Consider the following 7343-nt stretch of genomic DNA (forward strand, 5'->3'; position numbering starts at 1 on the left):
AAAAGAAGACAGGCAGGACAATCCTACAGATGGCTGCTGTTATCCCCAATCGTCAGTGGAGGGGTTGCCAACCATTTGGGGCATGTGAGCACATGTTGAATTCTGTGCAAATGCTGTGGATATACACCCTTGGCCACTTCTATCCACATTCTCCTAGAACAAGTCTCACCGCTTCGCACCCCACATTTTCTGCCATAGCTATATTTTTGGGTTCGGACAGAAATATTTGCAGAGTGTCTCTGAGTCCAAATAGAAGTATAAAATGTGTGTTGAAAGAGCATGTGGCTTTGAGATTTGGGGTGGAATTTGTTTTTAAAAATAGCTTCATTCATTTTTACACTTATATCCCCTCTTTCCTCCAAGGAGGTCAAGGTGGCACACACATTTCTCCTCCTCTCCCTTTTGTTCTTACAATAATCCTGTGAGGTACATCATCATAATCATCAAACCTTTTATTGGCATCACATACAAACATCAAAAACAAATCAGTACAGAATTACCACTTCCCCAGTGGCACAAAATATTTAGGAGGCAGAGCAGTCTATCATCACATCGCTAGGTCTCCAGGGAGATCAGATGTCTGCAGTATATTTCGACAACAGAAAACCAAATAGAGATATTTAGCCACTAACTTGGTGAGCTCCTGATCATTCCCCAGTAATAGAAAATGTATGACCTCCAACTCTGGTTTCCATTTGGGGATACAGAGTTGATCTAGAAACTGCTGACAGAGATCAGCATATAGTTTACAATTAAGAACCATATGTGTAAGGGTTTCCACCAGGTGGTCTTCACATGGGCAAGTTCTTTCTCCTTCCACCCTGCCTGAGAACCTTCCCCAAAGGAGGTTTGATGGATTTGAATTAAACCTGGCCAGCGAAAATGCCCTTCTTTCTTGAGGGTTAAGCAGAAATTCAAGGTAATTGTGGTTAGTTTCATGTGCCCAAGAAAGTTGAAAATAAAGAGGGGAACATGTTTTCACTGAAGAGAAACCTGTGAGGTACATAGGTTAAGCTAAGAGACTTAAAGTCAACCAGTGAGCTTTATGTCTGAGTGGAGATTTGAATCCTGGTCTCCAGGTCAACACTCTTAACCACTACAGCACACTACTTGACATTCTCTTTGGATGGGCTGTGTCCTACTAGCCCAAGTGGACCCTCCTCCACTGGTGACATCATTTAATCTATCTCATGATCTCAGCTAAACACAGCACAAACGTATTGCTAAGACAAGCTTATAGCACCTCCTGCATTACAGCTAATGCCATAGCCCAGAGGCCAGGAGAGCCTACTGCTACAGCTAGCAGAGCATATGTAGATAAGGGTTTTAATGCACTGGCAGCCCAAATAGCAGTAGCCTATAAACTGCTACCCTTTCATTTTGGAAAATTCCCAGGGCTATGTAGAGAAGAAAGACTACCATTCCAGTTACAGTAGTCAGCAGGTTCAATTGACAGTGGCTGGGAGGAACTGTACGTGTGGCAGATCTCTCAGGAAAATAATTCAAGGCAGCCTTTGCTGCATGGACAATGGTGCCAAAGAGATACTGACCTGGATTTAGTTGGACTTACGAATTAGAAGTCCCATTCATTTCAATGGGAACTAACTTAGAATGATATAATCAAGGGGTTGGAAGGGACCCCAAGGGTCATCTAGTCCAACCCCCTGCAATGCAGGAATCTCATCAAACTCCTGCTTAAAAACCTCCAATGAAGGAGAGTCCACAACCTCCGAAGGGAATCTGTTCCACTGTTCAAACTTGCTCCATTCATTTCAATGACACCTAAATTCAATTAACTTAATATTCATATAACTCAATGCTAATAGCACTTCACCCAACATGCCTATATTGATGTCTGTGTGAGAAGAACAAGTTGCTTGCTTGTTTGTTTTGCAAGGGAACCATCTGAGAATGCAACAATGAACACTGCAACAAGAAGCTCATAGGAACTAACACCCACATGGCCCAAGCAGTGTTAGTTCCAGCCATCCTGGAATAGTTTTAATCTCTATTCAACAGAGATGTGACCAACACCCACTATGTAAGATGCTGACCCACTGGTAGGTGGATGAGAAAGATCATTAGCTTTCCACCCATCTACAGATGGATAGTATTTTTGGCATGTGTTTGTTTACTGAGGACATGTGGCATGAGATTACTTTGAGACAACCCAGAGCCATTTTTGTCTGCATGAATACAAATTTACTGTAATTTTAAACTCCACTATTCACATTGTATTTGCTGTATAAATACCGCTGTTCCTGCATTAATTTGCACCTAGATAAACATAGATGCTGGTTCTTGAGAATGTACCTTCCTTTGGCTCTCCTATTTAATGACACACGTTTAACAAAACAAGAATTGTAATGCTGATACAATCTCTTTCACGCCTTTGTATTGGTCTAAATGCAATGGAAAGCAGGGCATTTATAAAGAAACACTTTTTGAAAAATGATCCATTTGAATCTGCTCGGATACCTGCTGTGGAAATAGCCTGTTTATATAAATGGTGTTATACATCAGTATAGATAGCTCTCTGTCAGGGAATAGTAAAAATAGATTGGCTGCAAAGTCATCTGTGACTCAGAAATTAGATGGAATAGTGGACTCTGCAAGAGCTAACTGTGCGGCATCTGCTAGAAAGTATTATGTGCACGCACACTCTGCTGAACCTGTCCTGAAAGATGTATCAAACATTGCACAATTTCTTAAAAGAATTCATTCATCAAGTGAAAATGAACTAAAGTAGATTGCCTACGGCTTTTCTTTTTATGCATAGTGATTTTTATAAAAGTAGTTTTTTGGAGAAATAGCTTGCTGAACCTTGATGAGATTCTCAACCAACATTTTAGACATTATCCTTATGTAGATATAAGAAAACACCACATTGACTAAGGGCTGGTTTGCACAATATAAATACCACGAGGGCTGCTTTAAATCGCTCCATAGCTGTTACTACTTGATGAGTTTGTCTCCTCATGTGATCAGGCAGCTTTTGACAAGCCCTGGCAAGTAGCCATCAAGAAGAGTTTGTAGTGGTATGGTAAACATCACCTAATCTGTTATCAGCCCTAGATCCTCTCCACTATGTTGAAGAGGGCATCAGGTTATTGGAACATATCTTCACATGTGGTGGGGACAGAAATGGGTTTTTTTCTGGGAGATGATTTATAATGAATTAAAAAAGGTATTTAAATATACCTTCTTGAAGAAACCAGAGGCCTTTCTCCTGGGCATAGTCGGCCAATCGGTGTTAAAGAAGGATAGAACTTTCTTTATGTATGCTACAACAGCAGCAAGAATACTTATTGCAAAGTATTGGAAGACACAAGACCTACCCACTCTGGAAGAATGGCAGATGAAAATGATGGATTGCATGGAATTGGTGGAAATGACTGGCAGAATCTGAGACCAGGGAGAAGAGTCGGTGGAAGAAGATTGGAAGAAATTTAAAGACTATTTACAGAAATATTGTAAAATTAACGAATGTTCGAATGATGTTGGATTGAAGTTAAGTGGTTTCTAGCTGTAATGGTATAAAAGAATATGAAAAAATGGGATTTTTAACAGGTAAAAATTTAATGCTATAATATATTAAGATTAAAGTTCAGGATAAAATAAGGAGGGAAAGGAATTGCTGAACTAATAAATTGAACTGGAATACAAAAAAGGGAGGTATGAGGAGGTCCGGGAAACAAGCAAATGAAAGATAAGTGACGAAAAGATGGAATTGTTTTTAACTGTTTTTTATTTTTTATTTTTTATTTTTTATTTTTCATTATGTAATATTGTGAAAACTTTAATAAATATTTATTTTTTAAAAAAAGGGTTTTTAATGGAATTAGTGCTATTGCAAGGCAGACTAATACAACCCTCTCTGCAATTGGCTCTATTTATTTTTTAGGGCAGGACAGAGACCTGTTAATTTGGGAGCTGATAAACCTTTTGTTATAAGCAAACAGAGCGCTGGTGGCATAGGCCTGGTGTGACCTCAATAGAGTGATTATAGATTCCTGGTACCAGATCTGAGAGATAACATTACTTGAGAAATTGATACGCAAATTTAAGGCAATGCTGGGCTGGTGTAGATATGACTTGCTTTTGAGTGTGTGGCACAATTTGGTTTTATTTTACAAACACAGAGGAATATGACTGGCCTTGGCTGGATGGTTTTCTTCATCTGGTAATATGGAAAATGAAAAAACAAATACCAAAATTTAGTATAACAGTTCTAGTGCTGGCAGTCCACAACAGCTTGACTGTAATTAATTTTATGTATTTTCTAGAATTCTTTGTTCATTATAATTTTATCAAGTCCAATAATTTCTTTGGTTGGTTGGCTTTTTTAGTGATTTAATATTTGTGATATATGTTATAACCTAATCTGCAGCCCATGAAGTTTGCAGCTCCATGCACACTTGGCAGATGGAGAGATTTTAATCCGTCATTGCAAAGCAGCCTACAATAACCACCCTGTAGTCTATCCAAAGAGCAAAGGATTCCCCCCCTTCCATTAGAGTCCAGTAAGCAGCAAGTCTTTTTATAATAGGCAACTAAGCTTGTCAAAAATATGATGTGAAACTGAGCAGGCAATGAAGAGATTGTTCGATAAGGACAGTGGTATTGGAGCTGTTTCCATATGTGCCAGCCCCACACAGCTCTAGCAATGTCTGCATGAAAAAACCACATGCACATGAACATTCATCAGCATTTTAGTGCTCCTGATAAAAACATTTTTGCATGCCTTTTTGACTAATATACACATTTTTTGCAAGCACTTTTCTCCAATATAATGCATTTTTATATGCTATTTTCACTAATGTATGCATTTATAGTCACTTTACGCTGGTATATCCATTTCTGTACACATTACTTGATTCGAGTGCTGTACTGCAAAATTCTCAGAAGTATGAATTTTAAAAGATGGCTGTGTTTTGGAAAGTGTGAATTAGGTAAGTTTGCCTTTACATGCAAACTATCTAATTTCTCCTCCATCTCTAGCTGAGGAAGAAATTTGTCACTGATTTCAGTGAAATTTATCACCAAGCAAGAGTGCTTAGAGATCACAGCCTAAGGATGGGTGCTGAAGATAGTATTTGAACAGCAATTTCCTAAAGTAGTCTACTAAGGGGTCTATCTCTGAGTTAGAGGAGAGATGCAATTTTCTCACTGTAGCAGGAGAGCTAAATCCTTGTCAAATGTGTGATATGCAGCAGAAACATCTGCACTAGCTGCAGGTTAAGGTTTTTGCCTGCCTTGAGATGTGGTCTCTGAATGTACTTTTCAGATAAGAATGCACAGAATTCTCACATGAATAGTACTAAAACAATGATAACTGAGGGCAGGGGGAGATATTTGCTTGATTCAAAGAAGAAATACACCATGTAGTTGCCTGCCTTGAGATGTGGTCTCTGAATGTACTTTTCAGATAAGAATGCACAGAATTCTCACATGAATAGTACTAAAACAATGATAACTGAGGGCAGGGGGAGATATTTGCTTGATTCAAAGAAGAAATACACCATGTAGTTGCATCTTGTATGCTAAATTGCTAAAGGAAGTGCATTTGGAACAGTTGGGTGTATTCATGAGCAGCACTAGTGTCTTGTTTCTTTTAATCAGAGATGAACACAATATTTTGTATTTCATTCTCTGTATCAGCTGAAATAGACTGAAGATAAATTCCTGTGAATAGTGTGATGATCCTGTATAAAACAAATGCTGAACATTTCAAATAATTTGTCACCAGGCAAATATACTGAGCTAGCAGAGCTTATTGAATCTGAATTATATGTCAAGATGAACTATGCACCTTGGTTTAGATCATACTCTCATTTAGAATAAAGCTATTTAGAATAAAGCAACCCAGTTTTCAACAAACCACATGGCCAAAGCAAGCAATGGGATCCTTTCTAAAACAATACAGTAGCACCTTGGCTTACGTTACCCTTGGGTAACGTAAACTTCGGGTTGCGAAAGTGGCTAACCCAGAAGTGTTTCGCCTTGCACGCATGCGCAGAAGCACTCTACTGTGCTGTGCGCATGCACAGAAGCGGTCTCTCCAGTTGCAGAAACCTCGGAATCTGACCGGAGCTCTGGAATGGATCCTGTCCGCAACCGGAGGTAATACCTCCACAACCGGAGGTATTACCAATTACATTGTAGATCAGGGTTGGGGAACCCATAGCTTCACACCTGTTGCTGGACATCAACTTCCGCCAGCCCTGACCATTGGCTATGTTGGCTGGAGGAGATGGAGTCCAAAAACACATGGAAAACCACAGGTCCCCACCCTGTTGTTGACCTTCCATCATTATCAGTGTGCTTGCAGGACATCCATGCACACATGGAGCTTTCTGTGTAGTCTTTTCCATTCAGTTTTGAAGATACCCAATACCACTTTTAAATAAACACAGAGCCAGGCAGCCTGCTATTTACTGGAGAGTCAGTTGCAGAGGACGCAGGAAAAGAATGTCAAATTGGAACACAAGTTCTTGTGTTACTGAAGCATGCCATCATCACATTAATATTTCATTCAAATCAATAGAATTGATTTATTTGGTATACCATTCACTGAGCACTCTAGGAATAGTGACCCGCTAGAAATAGCCATTATCAGAAAAAGACCAATGCACATTATTTTAAACAAGTTGCTCAACTCTTTTAATGTGCAACATCGTTTTCTTATCGTAGCGACATAAAAAAGCCCATCAAGTGGTGTGCCACTATTTCCCTCATTTTACAGATGGGGAAATTAATCTGAAAGACATCAATATGCCCAAAGATTTGTCCACAGCAGAACAAGAACCTGAATTTACAGCCCACTATACTGTTCTAGCTTTCATGTGTATGTGTCATGGACTGGCTTGATGCAGAGGAGTGGTAGGAGGCACCAGCTGGAGAACCCCCAGGGGAAGAAGGCTCAGAGCCAGGGGATTGGAGGTGGGATGGCAATAAGTGGTCAGAGGGAGAAGAGGGAGTAGACTGGGAGGAGGAGGTGCTGGATAATGGAGAGGTATCAGGGTTTAGTGAGCAGAAAGAGGCTGTGGCAGAGAGCAGTCTAGAATCAGAAGTGGAAGCAGAGGCTGGGAGGAGGTAAAGCCAAGAGGCAGAGATGAGGCAGTCTGCTGAAGAAGCCAATGAGTCTCCCCTTCCTGCTGTGACCACCTCCTCTCCTTGCTGGTCTCCTAGAACCCACAGAGGTATGAAGAGGGCAGAGCAAAGACAAATAGGGCAAAGAAGTCTCAGGTTGCTTGGGAAGGACCCAGGTGAGGAGGAGACTTATAGAGCTGTAGGAAGGCAAGGACCTTGCACCTGCCTCATTGCAGCCACACTTACTGGGA

This window comes from Podarcis pityusensis, assembly GCF_964106645.2.
Source record: "Podarcis pityusensis genome assembly, chromosome: 9".
NCBI classification, from domain to species: Eukaryota; Metazoa; Chordata; class Lepidosauria; order Squamata; family Lacertidae; genus Podarcis; species Podarcis pityusensis.